This window comes from Amblyomma mixtum, chromosome 1 (assembly GCF_055824585.1).
Source record: "Amblyomma mixtum isolate Tamu chromosome 1, ASM5582458v1, whole genome shotgun sequence".
Classification (NCBI taxonomy): Eukaryota; Metazoa; Arthropoda; class Arachnida; order Ixodida; family Ixodidae; genus Amblyomma; species Amblyomma mixtum.
In genome coordinates, this window is record NC_143012.1 from 284977798 (window position 1) to 284997980 (window position 20183).

At 43.6% G+C, this 20183-nt stretch overlaps 2 protein-coding genes across 2 annotated transcripts in view; one reads left to right on the forward strand and one right to left on the reverse strand.

Moving 5' to 3' along the window:
• LOC149371928 (uncharacterized) overlaps positions 1-20183 on the reverse strand; it is a 510412-nt gene that overhangs the window by 240033 nt on the left and 250196 nt on the right. The window lies entirely within an intron of this gene.
• LOC149371931 (cell adhesion molecule Dscam1-like) overlaps positions 1-20183 on the forward strand; it is a 114777-nt gene that overhangs the window by 1619 nt on the left and 92975 nt on the right. The gene's annotated exons all lie outside the window — the stretch shown is intronic.

Genomic DNA, 20183 nt, shown 5'->3' on the forward strand with positions numbered 1-20183 from the left:
ATGTATATTATCAGTGTGTCTTGAGATTCTAAGGCACCAAGAAATAATTACTTCGACCAGGAGCGTCAATCTTCGTCACAAGGTGTGAAAGTTCGGTGGGCGTACCATGAGCACTTGGAGAAATCTTTGGGAAAAATAGGGATCAAAGCGTGGAATACGTTCAAACTGCTTTCTAATCGGCAAAAAGGGGAAGCTGCCCGTAACCTGCAGCGACATTCTTATGACTGTACAAGACGAGAATTCTTTCAGCCGAATGGTACTAGAGACTGCGCTTTTTATTCCTTCACTTGCTTGTTATTGCGCTGCCCGCTTCCTGTATCCTTACGCACAAACAAAACACCTAGCCCAACCTGAATATTTAATCAACTTTTTTGAGCGAAGCGGCTATAATGCACTGTTCTCGTCAATTGGAATCACTTTAATAGGCCAAAAAGGACTATCTAAAACTCGATGCTTCTAGTGAACTTTCATCGGATGCCTGCGCTTTTTTTTTCTAGCGGAATATTATATTTTGTAGACCATCCTGCTCTCTGTCAAACATCATTTGAGTTGGTGCAAGAGTACTGGAAGAATATTGCTTGCTATTTTGGTCTCCAGAGTGAGCTAACGTAATAGCTGTCCGTGCACGTATTGTGAAAGATTGTATTGTGTACGTATTGTGCACGTATTGTGCACGTATTGTGAAGTGGTAAGTTGTAACCGTTTGGGCATCTTTCAAACAGGGGGGCCAAATTTATGGTGGGCATTTTTAATGAAATGCGCAATCTTGTAGGCTTTCAGAAGAAAAAAACAAACTTTAAATTTCAACTAACCATCAACAAAAACAACGCAGAATGGTGTATGAGCATTTTTCGGTTTCGATACATGATACTGTTTCATGTACTTTAAAATCCCAAGGGCCAGCGACGTCATACCAGCAAATAATCCACGGCGCTCTGAGACCGCGCTGCCACGGTGGCTTTTTATTATTACTGCTTTGACCCTTCTATCGTTTGAAAGATTAGGCTTGGTGACAGCTGTTACAACAGGCGCCGAAGAGAATATGTATTTTCAATATTGACGTCTTACACAATAACCTCTCAGTATATAGGCGTTGTGTTACGCGATATAGTTTTCAAGTGTAAAATTGGAAAGTCAAAGCTGCGGTGCAAAATCTTCAGTACAGAGTCATCCTAAGTGAAAACACAGGTTGTTTCAGACATATAATTGCTGACAGAAATGAAGGAGTGAGGTGCAACATGGAGCTTCTTTTGAAATTCGAGGGACGGAGTGGGAGGGGCCGGGAGAATTAGAGATGCCCGCGACTGCTACTTCACTTGGCTCTTCTAGGCTGGGCTATTGTGTTTGGTCACGTTGCGGAGCGAGCAAGTACTATTTTGTTGTTCGCTTGAACCATTTGGTACCGGAATTCTTGACGCCGTTCGCATCTTCCTAATCAACGTTATATTGTAGGCTGACGTGTTCTAGGGTTTCACACCGAAATATTTTACGTTGCTCTAGGTTTTTTATATATCGTACAGATAAGGGGGGGGGGGGGGGGGGGGCTGTCGCAAGTTTTTGTAAATACCAATACGATGAAAATTATACAAACAAATTATAGATAAAAAGAAAATATGTGCTCATTAATCTTCGTGCTCTTGTTTCGGCAGTGATATAATATACATTCATTGCTACACTTCTGCAAGCCTTCAGGAAGCAATCATCGCTAATATGTCTTGTTACTAACATGTTAAGTAAGATTTAAACAGAAAATATATGGGTGTGTAAACAAGTGCGAAGTGTTTTTAGGTTTGATAATAACTCCTTCCGCCGGTGGTCCCACTACTAGTTTTTTCTTTGATGTGTAGTACTAACTCTCTAATTCAATTTTCGCATTAAGGCCGGGAATTAAACAAAAGTTGCAAAATGCAAAATAGCCTCTGCAAGGAATAAAAATCTGGCTCGAGAAAAAATCTGCATTATATACGTTACATTCCGCTCCTGTCGCTTGACGTCCCTAATGACTAAGGGTTTCAGGAGTGCGCTAACCCATTTTTGGGATGAAAACAACTAAAATACAAAAGTCTCAGGCAGCTGTGCGCTTGAGCTCTAGAGCCATTAGAAGGAAAACATTTTTCGAAAAAAAAATCACATGGGCAAAGACAATTTTCTAGAAGGTTTGTTTTCTTTCGTCGCATGACATTTTATTTGGTTAATTAATCAGTCAATTTTTTTTTGTTTCACTGGATAATGCTAGCCACCGCACTGTAATTTTCCCCGCCCGGAGCATGTATTACGTGCACAATCCCTCCCCTAGCACGAAGGGAGAGAATTCAGCAAGAAGTTTGGTGGTTTCCGAGAGACATTAGAAAATCCTTTCAGGAAAGCATTTCCAGTTTCCAATGCTTTTCTTCGATTCTACTTCTGGCCGACCTCTAGCGGTCATCTAGAATTTCGTGCCTCTCGAGACATTTTTATTGCCATCATACTGACTGACTTGTTGGCGCCTCTGAGATACTTCGTTCTCAGTTGCTAATTTTCAACACGGTCAGGCACCTTTCTAGCGGTTTCAGTTTCGTAATTCGCGCTTTTGCTTGTTTGGGCTGAAACCATATTCAAACGTTTTTGAGCATTTCCTTAGTTTTTATATCCCACAAACTTCTGTGTGGCTTGTTTACGCTGCTGAAACTTTCGCTCTGAACTGTCTCTGCTGCAAATTGCTGCAACAGGAAAATTTGGGGAGAATGTACATGGCATAATCCCCACATCACAAAATTCCTTTCTTTTCACACCCTTAACGCCGTTACTGCGCGTTCCTCATTTTCTAAGCCACATAAATCTCCTTGAAACTATTCGCAGCTGCGCATTTCTTGCTCATCTCACGTTTAGAAGAAACCGGGAAAAAAAGAACTTTACTTCGTCGTCGTCTGGTGTTGAAGAAGAGTGAAGCTTTTAGCCAAGCAGGTAACTCAATTGCAGGGGCTTCTCGGTCGCTTCATTTGCACACGAAGGCTTGCCACTGGCTGTGAATTAGTTTTCGAGCCAGATTTCGTCTAGCTTTCTTCCAGCGTTCTCGCCAAGGTTGTGCCTTTATTAAAAGTGCAGTTAGAGAAGAGAATTTGGGAATGAACACCTTCTACAAAGGCGAAAGTGATTGTTCAGGCAGCATTTACTGTGTTTATTTTAGCTGCATGCAGATAAAGCTAAATAAGAATTCACGATCTGTGTTATTACTGCAGACTGGATGGGTAGCTCGTCATTTTACATATTTATTTATTTATTTATTTATTTATTTATTTATTTATTTATTTATTTATTTATTTATTTATTTATTTATTTATTTATTTATTTATTTATTTATTTATTTATTTATTTATTTATTTATTTATTTATTTATTTATTTATTTATTTATTTATTACAGATACCTCAAAGGTTCTCAGGTGAGGGCTTTACATAAAGGGCGCACGTCAACAGCAACGTCAACAGCAATAGTTATGGCAAACATCAGCGTTTGAAACTGAACTTCGTCACAACAGTGCCAATTATCTATTTCCGCATTTTCTGGCAACAGAACTAGTTTATTGCGAGCACTTAAGATTCTACGGCAGACAGCTAGTAGAGCTGCTGAACTACTGATTAATTATTCTGGGCTGCTACGCTACATCTGGCGTCGCAATGTTTCAATTTAAAAAAAAAATGTCCAACTTCCTTTATAAATTCTAAATTCAAACAAAAAAGCATCACCACCATAAACGCAGCATTCATCCTACATTTCCTATAACCAAGCTTAAGTTATTTAGTTCTCTCGTGTTCTATTAAATTTCTCGTGTCAGCTGCATTCTTATAGATAGATTACTAAAAGCACTTTATTTTCAGCTCAGGTTGTCTTATGTTGAAAGTACAGCGTGTTGGAACGTGCTTCCTCAAACTACAGCAGCATCTAGAGCTAAGTCTGCTTTTTTTTAATTTCTGTAACTGAATTTTTTTCGGAAAAACAGCCTGTCACAATTTACGCAAGATTTTGCGTCGCGTTTTCTCTCTTTTTTTTACACATAATATTACTCGCATTTTGCGCGCAGCGCATGGTTATGTGGCCCGTGACACAACTAACTTAAGGAAGAGGGAATTTTCAACTGGTTCAGTCAGCGGGTGTCTTGCTCTTTTTTGCAAGAAAAAAAAAGACTACAGTTCTTCACAGAGCCTACAGTTATTCATTCCTGTTCGTCCCGCAGGAGCTGCCAGCAACGTTTCGATGACAGCGAAGGATGGCGGGCTTTCATCTGACAGAGATCAGAGGGCAAACTATATTCTAATTGAGGAAAAAATTTCGAAACACCTGGAATGAAACACAAGCAGCTTGGAGTAATAAATTAATACAATTCTTCACAGCACGTGTAAAATGGTGTCAAGAGACAGAAACAATATAGATGCAGCGATATTTTTGTACGAAAAAAAAACAAGAAAACGTAGAACAAAACATTTGTATGCTCGCCCTTTTTCGTGGCAGTTCTGCCTTTCATTTCCCGGAACGCACGACGTGGTGCAAAATGCCATGCTCCAAAGAAGGGTTGAAATGTGGGCCAGTTGGTACATTGTAAATGGAAAAAAAAACAAACAGTGACACAAGACGAGGGACCAGAGGAGTGCACACGCCACAACGACTGGACTAACAACTGAAGTTTATTAGAAAATACATAGTCCGAGCAAGGCCAGCAGAGCATGCGCAACAACAACATCACAAACCACTGAGCATAAGAGACAAGAGACAAGAAATCTCATCTATCGTGATCGACCTAAACAGGCAAACTCTTTTTTGAGTAAGCGCCCCGAGGTTGTGCTAATACAATCAGGGCCTGACAAACCGATATGATATGATTCCAAGACTTCCCGCTCCTGTTTTCCCTTGCCTCTAGCAAGAATCGTGACATTGCTCAACAAAGTATAACAGCCACATTCATTGCAATGGCGAGGCAAGTTTGCACCACCATCGGACCCAGGGATGCTCACGCAGCCGGTCATTAATACACCGACCAGTTTGGCCTGTGTATACTCTCTCGCATGTGGGGGGGGGGAACTTGTACACCACCTGTGTGACACACGCCGTGAACCGGTTCTCGTGCTGCGTGGTGCAAACGTGGTTCCTTTCCCTGCCTCGAGAAATGCACTCGTGTACACTCCTCTTGTCCCTCGTCTTGTGTGACTGGTTTTTTTTTTCCTTTTGCCATGCTCCCGTACCAGCCGATGATATTCGCTTTGTTCATGCTTCTAGTTCTCTCTATAGGGCCCTCATGGTACATCCCTTGTAACCCCCTACTCTTAAATGATACTCAGCCGCCGCGATGGCTGAATAGCTATAGTGCTTGGCTGCTTACCTGAAAGACGCGGGTTTGAGTTTGGCCGCGGCGGTCACGTTTCGATGTAATTGAAGTGCTTGAGACCCGAGTGCTGTGCAATGTCAGTGCACGTTAAAGAACTCCAGGTGATAGAAATTATTCGGAGCCCTCCTTTATGGCGTCCCTCATAGCCTGAGTTGCTTTGGAGGGTTAACCCCAAAAATCAAAACAAAAGAAATTCTGCTGCAGATTTCGTACTGAAATTAAATTTATTCTTTTCAGTTTTCTTGTATAATATCGCTCCACCCTGTAAACCTCTCCGGGGTCTGAAGTTACGCAAATAAACGCATAAAATTGAAGGCGTTACTGTGACGTTGGGGTCAATTGTTAAATAACGTATTTCACTGCTTAGTAAATTACTGACTGAGCGGACCAACAAAACTTGGGTAGGGCCTAGTTGGTACATGATGTTGTGAAGGTAAAGGATGCGCAATCAAAGGACGAACCACGAAGAAAGACACAGGGACACACACAAGCGCACACACACACAGGACACACACAACACACACACAGCGGACCAAGGATGGAAATCCAAAATATGAATCGTGGAAAAAACGAAGGGCGTTTAAATTCCTTGAGACATTGAGAAGTGAGCATCGTGGTGAAATAAACGAGTCTGTCCGGCGTGTTTCACACTCGCAGGACTGACGAGTTGAAACATTATGTGAAGGGCATGTACATTAGCAAGGCAAAATACAGGCGAGCAACTCTGGTTATTTGGAACGAACAGTGGCAGCAAGGCCCAGTAGAACCCAACAACCACTGCGGCTGCTGACGGAGATCTCGGTGAGTGAACGAACCAATATTTTCTTATTAGGCGCTCCGGCTGACGGCTCCACGCGTGTGTCCACGCAGCGTCCTAAAGGGGTGCAGCAGTAGGACGCTCTGCAGCAATGGTGGGTGGAAGAAGGAGCAAAGGAAAAGTAACGGCACGGCCTCAACAATAAGGACGAACCGCAGCGGGCTGGGGACACCGGGGAGGCACTCGCACATCGAGGACCGCAGCCGGGCAAATGCAGAGCCGCCTATCGGTCTTACTTAAGGTTGCGTTCCCGCTGAGACAGGATGCGCGCACAAAACGCGTGAAAGAACGCAAAAGGGGGGGATCCGTTTCCGCCTCTGTGCAGCTTATTTTGTCTTGGTGGCAACACTGCGTCCAGTGCGGCGAGCCTTGACACTGCTTTGTCTTCTGTCGTGAGGCACAGAGGCGCCAAGCGGATCAACTGAGCTGCGAATAATCTCTGTTAGCTTGTTTACACAACGGAACAATAAACTACCGCCCCTCGATGTGAGCTTGCTCAATATCGTTGCTTATTCCACGAACTTTCTTGGATCTAGATTTACTTAGCTACCAGCTGGGGAACTCGGATTCACGCTCTGGGCCCCACTCTCAGCAACCTTCATCTCGTTGGCGGAATCTAACAATGTTTCATTTTGTTCTCATATTGCGTCAGTAGGCTAGCAGCCTTCATAGCTTTCGAGGTGCTGTTTTTTCTGACTTTTCCTTTTTATAATGAGAACATAAAGCATGCACAAAGTTCAGTTAACTAATCACTGCCAGTTCCACTTGTGTGAAGAAGGAAAGTCCGAGATTCTTTTTTTCTTTGCGTACTCGGTTTCAGTCTTACATGTTTGAGCTCTACTCAGAACCATCGATTACGGTGATGTCATGTTTTTGGTAAAAAAGAGCATGAATTATCACTTCTTAGCGCCTTGACCACTCTCAATATTAGCCGTCTTAATCCATGCTTCGTCGCATGCAGAATATGTATCGGGATCAAATTTTCTACTTTGGTAGTCGGTTTGAGTAAAGAAACAAAACCTTATTTATTGCAGGAGTAATTAATGTCAGGAACAAAATCGCGGAACTGTCTTCTCTGCTGAGAAAATTCTCTCGCAAGATCGCTCACTTTCTGCAACGCAATTTTCATGCGACAATTGTTGCCTAAGTTGAACGCATGCACCTTCTTGGGAGGCCTTGAAAAGTTTGAGCTTAAACGAAAGAGAAAGATCAATTTATGACCTATTTTACGCAGAGTGAAGAAAGAGAGACGAACGCACAGTGGGCGGCTGTTGTGTGTAACTACTGAATTTCTATAATCCGAACAAAGTTTTATATCTGATTTTTAGAGCTATAGTTAATGGAATGCCATGTGTGACCTCATCGTCGTCCGAAAATAAAAGTTAAGTTCTCCGCATATCGGCCTCAGTGCACACCGCAACACCTGACGTGCGCTTCCTGACTCAAGAGCTGCTTTGCGCGGGACCTCACTGTCATTCAATCGCTCACAACAGTTTCACAAAAGATAAAACACTCAGTACAGTACACGGAAAATGAAGTCCTGCTGATTGGTCATGCACGCGAGCGCAAAGGATGAGTGCAGGAGATCCGAAAGCGGAGCGCAAGCTTTGTAAGCCCGAGCATCCTAGCGTGCAGAGCATGAGACTGAAGATAAGACTGAATAACCGGATATCATGAAATGCTATATTATAAAGCCACCAGACACGAGAGACGAACCGCGATAGCAGCAGCCGGGCGTCTGAGCTTCATTTCAAAGAGAACCAGGGCGGCTTCGCGTGTTCTGTCTGTGATACACTCTCAGAGATGCTGGGAATTTCATTGGTAGCTGGACGCTTCCCCGCCTCAGTCATCAGTGATGTCGTAGGGTGGCTTTTGGTGTGGCCACCTAGAGCTGAAATTTGCAGCATGTTTCATGGCCGCTTAGTAACTGGTTCGCTTACTTTCTGATAAAAATTCTATCTCTCTTTCTTATATCAATATTGACGAGAAATGCACTGAAAATATAGAATAGCAATGATCCGGCGACGTGATTAATGATCGACCCCAAAGAGAAAACTTCCTCCGATGCAGTTTTGTTAATTTGTTTTTGTTTTTTTCATTCTTTGAACTGAGTCGTTTCAGCGAACACGTTAGTTGTAATTACCTCCAGCACCGCGCTCGGGAATTTCAGAAAGACTAAAAACCGTCTGGCAAGGATGCAGGAAAGAAACAAGGAAGCACTCTGTATAAAAAAAGAACGCGTTCGATTGCTCATAAAGTTTGTTATTTTCGAATGCTGTGCTGGTAATCTTTATATTCTTAGGGGTCCTTCAACCTTTTTCTCGTAGTGCCAGTATATTTGGAACAGCGCCTTCATTTCGGAAAATGTAATTCGGTTGTTCTTACTTACTTCGAGCCAACTTTTGATATATATAACATATAAAGCAACCTTCGATTCCAATCTCTCAATCTTTTCTTCTTTAGTTACACAAGGCGAGTTTTAGAGGCACTCACTTCATGCCGGGAGAAAAATGGATTTAATTTTCTGCGCGGCAATCATGTCGCCTACTTTTGCCCCACGAGTAACTTTTGGCTTCATATCTTTTTCCGTGCCCGCAGTAATCCGAACAGCTGCTCAAAGACGTGGAGTAATAAATTTGGCGAAGGGTGGAGCTGCCGGGATTCGACGGCCATCCTGCACGGAGCCGAAAAAGCGGCAGCTATGAGGAACTCCGTCGAGTAATGGAGAGATCACCGGACCTGCTAGCGCGAGATTGGGGAGGCTTTAGATCTTTAGGTGTGGGATTCGGGGAGAGACGCATTGGCGGCAGGATTTATGTTTAGGTTTTGTTTTTGTTTTTTTCAGTGATGCCTTCGAAATAAGATATTGCTATTCGCGCTCGGGATGCTCATTTATATCTGTTCTCTAGTGCACAGTGTGCTCATTTGTGTAATCCACAGTGCTAAATGTGTCTAAGCTAAAGACGACTAGCGAGGTCCCTAAGCAGGAGTAAACTACTAATACGTCTTGAAAAGATATCTTCTCTACGAGAAACTGAAAGTTACGATTACTTTCTTACACCGCACTCAGTTGCAGAGGATTACTTCTGCTAGAAAGTGTCCTAATAAAAGATACTTTTATAATTTGTTTGCAGAAAGCCTCTTCCTTGGGCTGATTTTTTTAGTCTAGGGCGTAAGTGTGATCAGTATGAGTGCTTTTTGATTGACTATTGCTCCCGTTTTACCAGTCAATTTACAGGTTATTTTATGTGCTACTCCCTCTCTACCCTCCTTAGGCAATGCGCCACCCGGAGCCTTTAAGGCTGGGAAAACAACTACATGGCCAAATAATGTTTTTTTCTTATTTTCGTATTCGCTTTTATGCTCTTTGATGTCCTGTATCGAAGTATCAATGTTAATATCGATCGGGACGTGGTCTAAAAAAATATTTTCTTTAACCATGGTGGCTCTTGATTTTCGGGGAAACCCTCAAACAACAGCCATTTTTCTCCGTTGCGGTTTTATGCCTAGATACATGCCTTGCACAGCATATTTTTTCACAGCTTCTGTATGAATTTTGCCCCCTTCATTTTGTGACCTTCTTAGGAAAACACTGCAGGTCAAAAATTTTTTCTAGCAGCCGCGTTGGCTCAGTGGAGATAGCACTCCTCTACTGAACCGAAGGACGCGGGTTCGATCTCGGCCGCCATGGTCGAAATTCGATGAAGAAAAAATTCTAGAGGCCTGTGTACTGCACGATATCAGTGAATGTTAAACAAGACCAGACAGTCGAAATTTTCCAGGTCATCTCAACTACGCCGTCCTTCATAGCCTGAGTCGCTTCCGGACGATAACTCACCTTTTCTCATAATATGACCCAATCTACCTTTCAACTTACTGAACGTCACATGCACCAAATGGTGTTACGGTCTGATGCACTGTGTGACTATAGTTTTTGAGACTACCTGTTATAAAATTATACGTACCTGCATGGAGTGTTTTTGCACGTGCAATCAGTGTCCACTGTTCAAGAAGCAGATCGCAATAAACGCTGAAATTATGGCTCACGTGAGGCAAGGAGTAGGAACCACTGAACTATGGGGAAAAACTACTTGAAAGGGCTTCTCTTTTTCGTTAGCGTAAGCTTCCAGACAGCTTGGATGTGCTTCGATTTGACAGTCCTGTTGATGCGCGTGCGAGCTTCTTCAGTAAACAACAGCTGTTCAAGTTAAGCCCCCAAAATATTTTCTCTTTCAGGTCGCGGGAAAGAAAAGAAGAAAAGCGCAGTTCGAAAACAGACAGCGCTAAAAACGCCAATGTATGGAGAAGCAGATACACGTAAAGACAATGTCGTTCTTTTAATGCAGAAAATAGTTCTGTGGCAAAATCGAGACGGAGGCAAGAGGGAAGCCTACAGGTGCATTTGGTTAGTATCTGCGGCGCAAATGTCGGCGCCAGTAGCAACGCTATCAATAAGCTTCTGAAAACGAGGGTTCGTGTCAGATCGCTATCATTCCTGCATTGGCGTTCATCTTCGGTACCAATACCGTTTACAGTACCATGTGGTAGCCAGCCTACTTCCCAGCACGGCAGACACGCTGGCGATTGCACCGATGTGCTGGTTAGTTGCTTCGACGAAAAAAACCTACAGATTCTCCCTTTTATTTATTAGCTAAAAATAGTTGGATGTATTGGTGCGAATTGCAAGCTTTTCTTTGCCATTTCGCCGTGCTTATAGACATTTCAAAGTTAACTTTGAATAGCGAATAGTGCCTTACTCGTTTGCAGCAGTATGGCAGCGATGGCGCAGATGTAGAGCATCCACTTCGCGTGCAAGAAGACGGGGGTTCGAATCCCGGTGCCGCGCAGTTCTCCACCGGATTAAAAAAAATTGCGCCTGTCGATGGAATTGCATAGCCACACCTGGGGTGCGGACAGATCTCGATGACCAAAACCGACAACGCATTCCCTCACCAGTACAGGATTTATCCACCCTGGTGTAGCACTTGGCAGCAACCTTCTATGAACAAACCAATTAACGCTTGGCCCTCAGTCCGCAACGGCTGCGGAGCAACTGACCAAGGCGGCGGTCAGATCTGTGACGCAGCGGAGGGTGCTATGAATCGCTGCCTTCGGACAGACCAACATTGGAAACTGAGCCTTTCAACGTTTGACACTGGAACCTTATCCAATTATTCTAGCCTAGCAGTGCTGTTCGAGAAATTAGCGGGTGCTAAAAAGGGGTGTCATAGGGCTTAGTGAGGAATGGAGTACAAGTGAGGCGTATACAAAACTAAAGGGCGGTCATGTACGAGAAAGGGCGCAAATGAGAAAATAGGAAGTTTTCGTGGAAGAGCCCTGATGCTGCTGACTCAAAATGAAATAGACTTAATACTATGCGCTGATCGCAGAGGACGTGGAGGTCCTCGCAAAGGTCTGTTGTAGAGACAACATAATGGTAAGGTCTCGTATTAGCCTAAATTTGAAGAGGGAATGGAGGAAGCTAGTGAAACGGAAGCCCGCTAACGAGTTACAGGTAAGAAGGCGAGAAAAAGAATTCACGATTTCGCTGCAGAGCAGATATTCCTCTTTAACTGAGGAAGACAACCGTGATGTTGAAACAATGAACGACAACCTCACAGCTATTGTTACGGAGTGTGCCGTAGAAGTAGGCAGTATCACGGTTCGACAGGATACCGGCAAGCTATCTCGGGACATGAAAGATCTAATTATGAAACGCCAAAGCGTGGCGGCGTCTAACTCTGCCGACAGAATAGAACTAGCACAGCCATCAAACATAATAAATAAGCGCAAGGTAGCCTTCATCAGGAAGTTTAATATGAAGAGAACCTTGTATGCTCTAAATAGCTTAGATAGCCTAAAAGCGTTTACGAGGAAATTAGCCACTGGTAAAAACCAATGTATGCGTTGAGAGACAAAGAGGATAATGTCATTAGCAATACAGATACGGTAGTGCAAATAGCCGAAGAGTTTTACACGAATCTATACAGTAGCCAATGCAGTCAGAACGTTAATGAGAGAGACAGCAGCGCACAGCAATGAGAAATCCTGCCATTAACGAAAGAGGAAGTAAAGAAAGTCTTGGGAGCAATCGAAAGAGGGAAAGCAGCTGGTGAGGATCAGGTAACTGCAGATTAATTGAATGACGGAGGAGAGGTTGTGCTAGAAAAACTACAGACTCTTTATACGCAATGCCTTTTGATTTCGAGCGTACCAGAAGCTTGGAAGAATGCTAACATTATCTTAATTCATAAGAAAGAAGATGGCAAAGTCTTTAAAAATTGCAGACCGATCAGCTTACGGTCCATTGCCTACAAAGTATTTACTAAAGTAATCGCTAATAGTGTCAGGACAACCTTAGACTCAATCAACCAAATAATCAGGCAGGCTTTCCTAAAGAATACTCGACAATAGACGATATGCACCATATCAATCAGGCGATAGAGAATTGCACAAAATATAACCGACGTCTATATATAACCTTGATTATGAGACGCATTTGACACGGTAAAAACCTCAGCTGTCATTCAGGCATTACGGAATCAGGGTGTTAAAGAGAGTTATGTGCAAATATTGGGAGATATCTATAATGACTGCACAGCTACCATAGTCCTCCATGAAGTCAGCAATGAAATTCCATTAATGAAGGGTGTCAGGCAGGAAGACATGATCTCGCCAGTGCTATTCACCGCCTGTTTACTGGAGGTATTCAGGGGCCTGAGATGGGAACAGTTGGGGATAAGAGTTAATGGAGAATACCTAAGTATTCTGCGATTCGCAGATGACATTGGCTTGCTAATTCAATCAGGGCATGAACTGCAAAGCATAATTATTGAATTAGACAGGCGGAGCAGAAGGGTGGGGCTAAAAATTAACATGCAGAACACCAAAGCAATGTTCAACAGCCTAGTAAGGGAACAGCAGTTCGCAATTGGTAATGAGGTGCTGGAAGTAGTAAGAGAATATGTCTACTTAGGGCAGGTAGTGATCGCTGATCCAGATTATGAGAGGGAAATAATTAGAATAAGAATGGGGCGGAGCGCATATGGCAGGTTCTCTCAGGTCATTAATAGCAGTTTACCCATATCCCTGAAGAGAAAAGTATACAACAGCTGTATCCTACCGGTACTCACCTATGGGGCAGAAACGTGGAGGCTAACAAAGAAGGTTCAGCTTAAGTTAAGAACAACGCAGCGAGCTACGGAAAGAAAAATGATTGGTGTGACGTTAACAGATCGGAAGCGGGTGGAATGGGCGAGGCAACAAACGCGGGTTAATGACATTCTAGCCGAGATCAAGAGGAAGAAATGGGCTTGGGCAGGGCATGTAATGCGAGGGCAAGATAACCGCTGGTCCTTAAGGGCAACGGAGTGGAATCCAAGAGAAGGCAAGCATAGCAGGGGGCGACAGAAAGTTAGGCGGGCGGATAAGATTAAGAAGATTGCGCGGATATGTTTGATGATGGTGATGATGAGTGAGAGGGGTTATAATTTGCAGGTTGCACGGAATACAAATGGTCATCAACATCACAACATAGAGGATATATTGACGAAAATATAGATAAAAGGAATGTTAAGTTACCACGAATAAACACTTTCAACACTTTCTCTAAGCCCATGACACTTCGTATAACACGCTGAATAAATAGAAGCGCAAGTTACGGGACACCGGTATCTTTTCTGAGATCTAGATAAGCAACTGAAGGAGAAAGAGAGAGAGAGAACAAACATTTAATGTACAACAGGGAAGGCGCGCGCCCCAACACCCACTGCCGCAGGCCCAGGATGTTTGGGGGAGGCACCGCCTTGGATGCTGGCCGGGATGTGTCGTTTTCAGACATTGTTTTCAGGAAGCTAAAATTGTTTACATTTTTCACTTCGCTTACACCTGATAAACGTATTGGGTAAAATAGGATGTACTATCGAGAAATATTGGTGTATGACGGCGTGATTTTAATAGTGCCAGGGACACGGAATCTATACAGGTATGTGAGTTACACGGATTAGTGTGTCAAGTGGGGCGATTCTTGCTAAAGCACAATAAAGCAAGAAAAAAAACATCGGAGAAGTCACCATCATCAGCCTGACTGCGCCCACTGCAAGACAAAGGGCTCACCCATTTCCGGTGGGTGCAGAGTGACGAAAAGGCAGAGCATATGCCTCAGGTTCCAAAGCACCATGGTTCGAATCTCGGTGCCGCCAAATTATCTACAGGGATAAAAAATGCTCTTCTTGATGGAATTGCATAACAAGGCCGGGAGTGCAGCCTAATCTCGGTTTCCAGAGCCGACAACGCGCTCACTCATCAGAACAGCATTTCGCCACCCTGGGGTAGTGATTGGCCACAGCCTCCTATAAGAATTCGCAAATTTACTAAAGAACCAATAAGAACCAATACAACAGAAATTTCGAGTCACGGTTTTGTGTACTTAAGCAGGACATTGAGAAATGCGGACAGAGAATCATCCATGGCTTTCGTAAAAAGTGGCTCGACGACCTCACCAAATTCCAAGCCGCCATGCTTATCCTATTTCTTTCTTTTTTTTCTTGTTTTTTTCTTTCTTCATCAGTGCAGGGCCCAGGACTCGCTTCGTTTTCTATCTATATATTTTCTGAAACCCTCTTTGGAAAGAACCGAAGCCGCAAGCGTGGCAAAAACCGTTACTGCCTGCATCCAAGTGAAAGGAGCGCCGTCGTCTTGTCTTCAGTACGCTGCATCTTGCCCGCTTCAGCGTTCTGAACGATGCCTTGTTTGTTTCTGTTCTCGTTCGCCAGTGCGGACTAACGCACGGACCGATATTCTCGCAGCGCTGTAGCGCTTCACTTTCTCTATAGTTCTTTCTTGACTTGTACTTTGCAAGTATGCTCTTTCGAGTGCCTGGAGTCTTTCTCCTTAGGAAGATAAATTTGAGATTTTAGTCTTTTTCACATTGAAAAGTATAGTAATGCATTTTACAGAAGAGGCTTCGCCTTCGGGCGAGATTCCGCCGAATAAAGACACAGAAAAAGAGACTCGAGTGAGGTAGCTGAAACGAAATAGGGAAGAATGGTCGGTACCACTGAGTACGTCGGTGGTGAGAGTAGATTGGTTACTGCTTGTGGCACCGGTTTTCGACGTGCCACTGAAAGCCTCCTCGTCAGCAATGTAACAGGATACGTAAATTCTATTCAAGTGATCCCGGGTCTGGCACACTCATAGACGTTGAAACTGCAACAAATGGCGCGGATCGGCCCACCAAAACATACAGAAGTGACGGCTACCTGATCGAATTTCACTTAGCGTGTCCACCCTACTTCTTGCGCTTTCACAGCGACATCTCCTCCCATTTCCGCTGTGTTCCGCTTCCTGAAAGCAGGGCGATGGCGCAATGTCGACGTACTCGCGATGGCTCCTGCTGCGGCTATTCCCAAGGCGCTTCGTCATCGGTTCCTTCCACGGTCTTTTGTTTTTGTTTTTATTCTAGTTTAAGGGAGTAGCGCACTTGTTTCTTCTGCGCTCGGCGTGACAGAGCCGACAAACGACCGATAATCGTGCCAGGAGGGCAACAGCCCAGCAGCCATTGGGTTTGGCTAGACTTCCCATTTTAGCGCATTTTTTTTCTTGTCTTCCAGCGGTCCACTGTTTTCCGTTCGGCTTGGAGGGTTTCCAGCATATGATTAGTTTTTTAAAGGAAGACAAAACAGCTAATTCGTACAGCTTGTTAGCGTGCCAGTGAGGGCTCTAATTTGGGAGAACACATATGGCTGACTTCTATTCACCTTTATTGCGGTTTGATAAAAAAAAAGTTTGATAACGATGCATTTTTTTTGCGTGCCCTTTAAAATTTCATCATTGTGTTTCTGAAGAAACACCAAGGTATTGATATACTGTTGATGTGAGCTTAGGAGCCACTTAAGAAATACACGTTGCCTATGATATATAGTGAAAGCATCACTCCCTGTGTGCCATCCTCTGGTAAAGCATTCAGCGCTCGATAATGCTCTATTTACGCCGTTCCCTCTGGGCAAGAGCTTCTTTCAACTGGATACCATTGAGACAGCAGGTTTAGAGTTTTTTTGTTTAAATAACCTTTCCTTCTTGTTCTATGACTGGTTCGCACTTACATTCAGTTTCACATTAGCTGTGGTTTGTCGACGACCTTCGGCTTTTGTTGTTGAGAATGAGAAGTTAAATATATAACGCTATAAAAAAATTGTCTATGGCGGTTTCCAAGTGTTCCGAGCATCGGTAGTTGGTGCTCCACTCTTACGTTCTAGCTGGTTCGAATACTACTCGGGGCTATAAGTTAGGTCAGTTTTATTCAGCTCCCTTCTTTTCTGGCCCGGAAGTTTGGAATATATGTCGGGAAGTTTGGAATACATGGAATATAGTCTACTCTGTTTAACTACGTTAAAGGCCTTCTATTTGTTTCTTGGAAAGGCAAAAACTGACTGGCATCCAGTGGCTGTCATGCTTGCGCTCTTTCTCGGGTATTCTTAACAAAGATGAACAGAAGAGCGCGGAGGATAGGGGTGAAGTTTTAAGAACCCCCCCTCTGGATGATATTCCTTTCTTATTTTTCATCAGAATTTGATCGTACAGCTATTCAACTATGTTCGAGGACAGAAATTCTACAAAAATAAAGATGATGAAAGGAAGGCTGACCCAATGCTCTCTTTAATCAGCCCAAGATGAAGTTCCCAGAAATTGATTACGCAAGTGAAGCTCACCTGCTTGTCTTTAATTGCACAACAGGTGAGAGGAGAGAACGGGGGTAATCAAAGGAACGAACTCTTTCTGACCTGTTTAGGAGGTTTTCTGCGGTGTCTATTGTAATGTACATTGCTCTAACTCTCAAACTCTTTACATCCGCGGAACGATCTCGTGGTTATAACGTTCTGTTCAGAAAAAAAGTTAATGAACAGGTTTGCGAGAGAAATAGAAAAAGCTTTAATGACAGAAAAGATGAACAGGTTAGCTGGCACAGGTTTTTTTAGCCAATATTTTGCGTGAGAACGGTATTCAGTTGCAATCTTCATATCTCTATAAGTGACAAGAAAATCTTCTCACTATGAAAAAATGGTAAACAAGACCGGATTTGCTACACACGTTTAACGAGCCCTTGAAATAAAAAGTGGGTACTGAAATTGTATGAGCATGAAAAGATGTGGTATCTGTTTAGCACCTGGCGTATGTTATAAGAACGGAACTAGCCAGCATACACCATGCGGTGTGGTACTACAGCATACCGAACTTGTCCTGACTGCAAGCGCCCGCGGCACTTTTCAATATAAAAGACACACCAAGCAGCAAAATATTGCATAAAATGCTGGGCTGTTCTAAGGAAAATCACTTCTAGAGGACGCCGTAGAAGCCCACTTGTGAACTGCTGGCAGCTTCAAACTAGGACTCATTCGTGTAGTCAGCCTAGCAGTCTTAGCAAGAATAAGCCCAAAGTCACGTTGGTCTAGGAAGCTCTGCCGTCCATCGTTTCTTTAGGGTGGCGCCAAGTGCTCCTTCTCGCTAATGAGCAGGAGCGTTTTAATGCCTGCCAAGAACAAAATTGCCCCACTCTGCACCACGCGGTTTTTTCTTAGGAGATGGAGGGGAAGAAGGAAGCAGGCTTTACTAATGAGAAAATGATGGGCTAACACCATATTTCATATCCTCTCACGTTCTCTCGCAGCGTTCTACGCTTGACTTCAAGGGCCATTAGTAATATTTCCCATTTTGGACTTTGTTCTTTCTCGATGTATGCCTAAATGAACCATCCTCCAACGAGGAGGGCTAAATGTTCTCTTTTTAGGCAGTCAGCCATACTTACGCTTTTTTTTTTCTGTTGGCTTCGTTCCTTTTCAGAGCATCTAGGCGCTTTTGCAGCACATTAGTTCGTTTCTTTTCTGTGTTCCTTCAAAGCAAAAGCGACAGAGGTATTTCTGTATTTTTTGCGTTTATATGCGAGTGGCGCTGGGGTACGCTTCGCCGCCCGCAGAATGCAATAACCTCGTGTAATGGAGCGGCCCGAGACAGTGACATATGAGCAGATATCGGCCGGCACAATGGCGAAAGGACGCAAGTAAAAAAAAAACGACGTCTTGTTCACGTTGGGATTGTTGTTTTCTTACTGCTTGCAAATGTGATATAGCCAGTGTGACGCGCTGCTGCTTGGAATTAAAACAGCCATGTGCCTAATGTCATTACTTAATCTTATTCGAGACTATATTTAGGTAGTTAGCACTGCGTTGATTAGAATATTAATCACCGAAAAATAAAACGAATAGTCACACTATGGCAACACTGCCTCTCCCCAAGGAGCAGCAAGCTGGTGTAAGGTAGCACCGTCCGACAGTGACAATTGAGCAGGTATTAGTCTCTGCAAATTCCAGGCCAGGGTGTAAGGTATACGAAACAGCTGCCTCTGTCATAGTTTTGCTTTGCTTTTTTCCTGCATATGTGATTGCTACCACTTAATATGGCCTCATATTATGATAATGGGCAACTGCTTGTAACACCTGTTTATCGATCTCTGACAGTTCCGGTCCGTCAATAGTTAACAGCTCGGTGATTATTTCTGAGGCTATCACAAACCTCCCTGGCAGTATTCGTAAAGGTATTTAAACTGGACACACGTTATAACTGAAGTGCAATGAACAAACAAACCTGCGTTTATTTTTCTCAGTTGGGTTTTCCTCTTTTGTGTATTTACTCGTATTTCACTGGTGTTGCATCTCAACTGCGCTAGCCGGTAGTCGTTAATAAAGGAAGAATAATATTCAGAAGAGGACAAAACTACGTTGCCATTTTTCAGACTTAATCTCTGTTGTTTTGTTTATTATTTTCTGCCCATAATTTACTGTTTTTATCAGCTGCCAAAACATAATCCCGGAAAATTTGGGCAAATACTTTTAATTTTCAAGGCTTCGAGTGCGGGCTGCGTTTCGCCGAACGCCTAAAATCAGTGCGGCAATTGAAATTTTGTGGTGCATCCCATTACAACGGACGTCGAAAGTAGGTGTCAGCACAGGAAGTATTTTATAAGCCACATTTTGCAGCAGTGAGGGAAAGTGACCCTTGATGAGCATCATGTGCGGTCAAAATCTCTCGGGCCTCAGCAGGTTTCAGAAAACTGAAAGTTTTAAATATAGTCATTGATTTGCGCCGCGTTGACTACTGAAGGGAATGGATGACGCAAGACACTGGTGTCCGCAAAAAAAAAGACATGAGTCTACAAAAAATTATCAGAGCTTATGTATTGTTCTTTCAGGTTAGTTTTCGAGGGGTCGAAAAGTCATGAAGATTAACATAGTGTCCATAAGAAAAATAAATACTAGTCCCTACTTCTTAACCTTGCTTTTAACGATCAGAGCCGCTTATAACCGATTCCGATATGCCGTTTTATGCGTTACGTCACACACGTGAAATCTTAATTGTTGTCACAGCAAGCTCCTTTTTCCGAGACCCGATTGCGCTCGTTCTCCCAGTCCTCAGTGTGCTCTGCCCTGCAATTTCTGTTTAAAGCAAGCAGCCTTTGAAAATACGGAAACACGTAAAAACGAAGATAAGGGACCGCGTTGTCCAATGCCTCAAGACACTGATATGTCAGTAGATGGGCTGCGCCGGCAGTTGTCCGGCATCGACCACGGTGACTGAGAATACATTTGTTTCCAAGGCACTTCCAACTCCAAACCTAAATCCGCAATATGCTCTCCAAGTTGCTACAATGATTGCAGATATTCGCGGTAGCTCACTGACTTCTCGGTACGAGGTAAAACTAACCGACAACGAACACACTGTGATAGCGACTGCGGGTGGAACCCAGGACTTGCGATTAGCAAACTGCTCAAGACCAGAAAACCACTGCAGAGCCACAGACGGAAGCCGGCAGGTGCCGCAAGTTGTACTAGCTCAACCATATTCGTTTTTCAAGTCTGTGCAGCGTATAAGAACAAACCGCTCTCAGCCGCTGCATACCTTGGTTGAGATCCGAGCTTCTTTTGTGTTCGGGTGTTTATTTTTGTCCATAGGTATG